The sequence below is a fragment of the Passer domesticus genome, chromosome 2, assembly GCF_036417665.1.
Source record: "Passer domesticus isolate bPasDom1 chromosome 2, bPasDom1.hap1, whole genome shotgun sequence".
In the NCBI taxonomy this organism is placed as follows: Eukaryota; Metazoa; Chordata; class Aves; order Passeriformes; family Passeridae; genus Passer; species Passer domesticus.
This window is the reverse complement of record NC_087475.1, coordinates 112,076,241-112,082,465: the sequence shown is the minus strand read 5'-3', so window position 1 is coordinate 112,082,465 and position 6,225 is coordinate 112,076,241.

Below are 6,225 nucleotides of genomic sequence, written 5' to 3'. Positions count from 1 at the left end.
TTTAAATGTAAGTGAAAACCACTCCAAAAATCTGTTGATATAAATGAAAACACTGGTGAGTTGATCTTGGGGTCCAAGGCAGGTGGGGAGCTGTAGTAGCCTTGGATTAAGTGTTATTCTCCGTGTATGCCCACCTTTTATTTCAGGGAACTGTAGCAATCTGCATACTGAATAGTATTTATGCTTATGGCATGTGATATAAATGAGCACATCAAGAAGTGGGATGGAAAACTCACCTCTGCCCTGGCAGCACAGGTATAAATGCCTTTCCCATTTCCTGTGGGCAAGTCCTCAGACACAACAGGAAGGCTGATGTTACTTCCAGTCCTCTTGAAGGATTCCAGTTCATGTTTACAAGAAGTGAGCAGTGAGTACCATGATGACAACTAGAGGGGCCCTGTCTCCTGCCAGGAGGGGAAAAGGGACAATCTGATCTATGGGATCCAGTGGCCTGGCATCAGATATAAGGCTTTAATTGCCACTGGTGCACAAAGTACCCTGATGCCATCAAGATGCGTAGGGGCAGAATCCATCTGTATTTCTGGGGTGGCAGGGGGATGCCAGCAGTGACTGTGCTGGAGGCTGAGTGAGCCTGACTGTGAACAAATGACAGAATCACCCCATTGTGACTGGCCCAGAGGCCCAGGACATCGTGGGCATAGATTGCCTCAGGAGAAGGTATTTCAAGGACCCAAAAGGACATAATTGGGCTTTTGGGATAGCTGCTGTGGACACAGGGAATTAAACAAGTGCAGCTCACACAGAAAAATGTACCAGCAAAAAAGGATTTGCTGGACTGCCCCTTCTCCTCACTGCCTATCAGTGCACCCAAGCACTGGGGCTATGCACTTTTCTTGCCAGCTGTATGTAGGGTCTCATATTCCTACAGTCTGGTGAGTCCATGTGCCAATTTGAAATCTCCAATAACCCTCAGATTAAGGTCCTAGAACAAAAAGAAAGTGCTGGGCATCACCTTTCTGCTTGCAGCCTGTGCACACCCTGCTGCTGTTCAGTTTCCTTCTCTATATCCCTTCCCATTCTTTCCCTCTTACAGACCCAAGATCCCAAACAGTTTACTCACTGCTCCCACACCAACAGCGTCCCAACAAAAAGCTTGTGGTGTCTTTTACCTTCCCTGCTGCAGCTGCTCAGCTCCACACGATGGCGACAGTGCAGTTGCAAAAGAGGAAAATGTCCTGATCCTCCAGAAGCAGTGAAGGGTGCACATCCCAAGTTGAAATTATCAGTACTGGCAAAAAAAAGCAACGTGCCAGGGCAGGAAGGTTTGTCTGGCCTTCAGATTCCATTTGCAACCTTTAATTCGCATCACACTCAAGCAGCATGCAGCCCCTCTTTGGCTGGTAAACTGCTGTTCCACGGCAAGGAAAACCTGGAGACCCAATGTTTTAAGTCCTGGTCACAGGCTGCCCACTGGAGGTGAAGGCCAGGAACAGCTTTCTAGCCTGGCACCTGTTGTGTTGGAGCAATCCTTGGACATACTCAATTTTTGAGCTTAGCCTGAAATTTCCCAAGTGGGGCCTAGGAACTGAGTGACAGTTCCATTCCTTAGGAAATACAGAATGTAATGCCAGTGTTGCTGCTGCAGACCACAAGCTTCCAAAGGAAGGTAAAGGCCAGCAAGAACTTTGTCCTAAAATGTTTTTTGTGCGAGCAACCTTTGGATGTATTCAAAATTGTGGGAGGCATCCTGAAAGAGAACAACAGTTCTTTTACATGGGAAGGAAAGCACCTAGACCACATGTTAGTAGGAGAAAATAACTTACCCGGGGGAGGTAAAGACCAGCAACACTTTTTCCCTTTGCAGCTTGGATCCATTTGTCAGAGCTCGTGTCCTGAACATGAATGACATCACCTTTCCTTGGAAATATACACAAGCTCATCCTGCAGATGAGAGGCTGCCTCACAGAGGTTAAGGCCAGCAACTGCTTTCTGTTCTGGAACCTCTTGTGTGGGATCAGTCCCTGGATGTATTCAGTTGAGCAGTGGTATCCAAATTTGTAGGAGGGAGAGAGAAAGGGGGTGAAACAGCTTCCTGGGAAAGGAGAGCACCTTGCCCCAGTGTTTTTTGTATAGATGCTGGGCTGCCCAGACAAGGTAAACAGCAATAAAACCTTTCTTCTTGGGACATTTCTTTTTGGGAGAGTAATCCTGTGCCCCATTTAGTTTGGAAGATTGAATTTAAATTTTGCATATGCCCTCCAAAAAGTGAACTGTATCTTTCCTTGTGGAAGAAAGCATGTAACCCCAGCAGTGGTTGAAGTCACCAGGCTGCTCAGGAGACCTAAAAGCCTGTAACAGCTTGTTCTCTTGGGGCCTCCTGTACAGCCTCAATTTTGGAACCCATTAAGATTTGAAGGCTGTATTTCAGTTTTGAATGTGGGCTCCAGAAAGTGGATGAGACTGCCTTTCCTTGGGCAGAAAAGCACTAAGCTCAGTATTGTTGGAGCAGATGACAGTCTGCCAAGGAGAGAGAAGGACCAGTATCAGCTTTGTGTTCTGCCATCTTTTGCTTGGGAGCAATCCCTGGATGTCTTTAATGAGGGTGCTCAGATTCACATTTTGGAGGAGGTATTCTGAAATTTGTGGCAGCACCATTCAACTTTGCAAGGAAAGCACTTATTCCCCATGGTGGTGATGCAGATGACGCTGCCCAGGAGAGGTAAAGGCCAGCACCAGCTTTCTGTCCTGGCACCTTTTGTTTGGGCTCCAAGCCCAGACTGATTCTGTTTTGGAGGTGGTAACCAAATAGGGGATGTTGTCATCTGAAGACTATGAGAGTAAATAATTTGTTTTGATGTATCTGGTTTGCTATCCTTGACCTTGCAGGACAAAGGCAAATTCCCACCAACACTGAGACTATTGTGCATTCCTTCCCAAAGAAAAGTAGAGACATCCTATTTCAGAATCCCACCTCTGGAATTTGCAGCTGAGCTCCAAAACTGAATGTGTTCAAGATTTGCTCCTACACAGAAGGTTCCAGGACAGAAAGATGTTCCTGGCCTTTACCTCCATTAAGCAGGTGACCATCTAGAGCACTCTCACTGTCAATACAGGTTTCCCTTCCCCAGGAAAGGCACCTCCTTCAGGAGCCACTTACCCAGTTCTGCACACTACCTGCAGAATTATGGAATACATTGCTCTCACACAAAATGTGCCAGGACAGAAAACCCTTCCTAGCCTTTATAGCATTGCCAACACTGGAAGTATGTCCCTTCCTTCCCAAGGAAAGCTACTGCCATACTTCTTCAGAAGCCCCTCTCCTAACTTTGGATACCAGCTCCAAAAATGAATACAACTGGTGATTGCTCCCATAGGAAAAGTGCTAGAAGTGAAACCTATTGTTGGCTTTTATACTCCCTGGGCATCTCATATTTCCAACACCGAAAATGGGATCAGGCTCTGTCTTTCTATGGATAGGTATTGTCATTCTTTTTCAGAAGACCTGCTCTGAATATTGGAGCCATCCTGACTTCGTTCAGTGCTGAATACATTCAGGGACTGATTTCACACAAAAGCATCCAGGACAGAAAGTTGTTGCCGGCTTTTACCACCCCTAGGCAGCCTTTTCTCTAAATCCCCAACACTGGCACTATGTGCATTCCTTCCTGAGGAAAGAAAGGTGCTGTCATCCTCTTTCATGAGCCCAACACTGAAATAAGAAGCTGAGCTCCAAAACTGAACATGTCCAAGGATTGCTCCCATACAAAGGTTTCCAAGAAAATAAAATATTCCTGGCTGTTAACTCCCCATGGCATGTTATTATCTGCACCACCAATAATGGGGCTAGGTGCTTTCCTTCCCAAGGAAAGGTAATTTGATCTTTCAGGAGCCCACTCCAGAATATGTCTGGGGATGGCTCCCACACAAAAAGTGCCAAGAGAAAGTTGTTCCTGGCCAAGAATTTCTATAGGCGCCCTACAAATCTGCACTACCAACACTGGAGCTGGGTGCTTTCCTTCCCAAGGAGAGGTAACATAATCCTCCTTCATGAGTCAACCTCTGAAATTTGGATACCACCCCCAAAACTGGTTAGCCCTGGGGATTGCTCCCACGGACACAATGCCAAGAGAGAAAGATGCTGCTGGCCTTAACCTCCCTTGGGCAACCAATCATCTCCATACCAATACTGTGGCAAGGTGCTTTCCTTCCCAAGCAAAGGCACCATCATCCTCTCTCAGGAGCTCACATCACGGTATTTTCTCCCTCACTAGCAATGACAGCATGCACAAGAAAGTTTAATGCAAAAGATTAATTTGCCTTAACTCAGAGCTGCATAGTACTACATGAAAACGTGAAGAGTTCACAAAGGGGGTCACACACATACACAAAATCTTACTTTTTGAGGTCAACAGATGCTCTGCCTTTTAGGGCAGAGACAGCTCCCAGTTGTGTCCTTAATGCACGGCTAGAGATGGATGCTGAGAGCTGGTTTGAACAGGCACATGCACATGATGGCAACTCTAAAGGCATACAAGCCCCAAAACTTATTTTACTTAGAAGTCCATTGGTGTGAACTGGCAGGTGTGGCTACACTACACAGTTCATGTCAGCCTGGGATGTGCAGAAGGGAAACACCTAAAGGACAAAGCCTGCAAAAGAACGTCCCCACACACGGTTCTGTTGTTGCCTGTTACTCTGACATTTCCAACCAGAATTAAGAGTCCAAATTTCTCTGTAAGATTTTGAGGTCTTGTAAGTCCACCACAAAGCTGAAATAGTAATTTTATGACTGAGAAGACCATGACAAATTCTGGTATTCTGTATAACACAAAGCACAGAATCTCGTTCAGTCCTTCATCCACTGTTTTGATTTGCATGTAAAAGGTTTACTAAAATTATTGTAGAGGGAGGAAAAAAGAAAGGACATAAAAGCACAGAAGTTGTCAGTGTTTTAAAAGTCCTTATAAAAGGCTGTGAAACAATTCACAGGACAGATTTTCAACAAGAACTGTGACTGGTCCATAGGCTTTTTGGGATAACATCTGGATAGATGCAGGTTAGCAAAGTTCCATGTTTTAATGGGTAAGCAGGACTGATTAACTTCAGAGACCAGAATAAGGGTCTGAAAATTACATGTACTTTTTAAGATTCCTACATTCACACACCACATGTGAAAAATGGACCAGCCCAACAGACAGCTGTCAGTGATATCCCCCAAACTTCTATTGTCTTTTATCCCTGCACCTGTCCCCTGGTTTTTAACCTTCTACTTTTAAAATAATAATGATAATTTCACACAGCTGGTAGCTGATTGTTCTGCATTCAAGTAAATGTTGTAAATGTGGGTAGTTTTATAACTTGTAATTATTTACAACGAGCAATTGTGTGACAATACCAACCAACAGTGTTATAACATCTGCATTTAAATTACCTTCACATGTTGATTCAACACACCATTTTTCACTGCCACCTAAAAGTATCTGACAGGCCTGTAGGAGTGCAAGCTGATGAGGCTCCATCTGAAGGACTTCAGTGGATCCTGTACAAAAGCAAATCAAGTGTATTTTTAACAAGAGTCAAAGTAACAGGAATGAAAACTCAGAACCAATACTGAAATATTTCCTAGATCATTGCCTGAAAAAGTCCCAAATGTTGCCAGGCTGACATGAAATGTATCATCTGATTTATCACCACTGGGCTGAGAAATACAATTGCAATACGATTTAGAACTTTTCAGTCTCTCTCATCACCAAATACTTCTAAATGAAATCATGCCAGCTCACCTGAAAGCTTGAGACTTACGGCCTTCAACAGTTAATGAAGTTGAATATATACAAATTCTGGAATGCTATTTTGGTTACTGAGTCTTGTTTCTTCCCAAATCTCTCACATCCATCTCCTCCTCTTCCACAGGAAATATGAAATATTAGATTATAAAACATTAGGAAACCTTGTTAAAGTATCATACTGAATTATTACTAGACTATTAACATATACCAAGAAAGCCTTAAATGTTATTTCTGAAGTTAACAAGATATACTCAACTTACTTGTATGGCTATATTATTCTCACTCATTACTTATTTGTTAATCATTTTTAGGGTTTTTGTTTTAAATTCTGCCTATTTTGGCTCTGTCATTCATATGAAACAGCAGATCTTCCACATGGCAAATTTAATCTTCAGTAAGTTGAGAAGAAAATTCATGTATTTAAGAATATGCAATTAAAAAAGAAAATCAATATAGCAAAATACACACTGCTGAG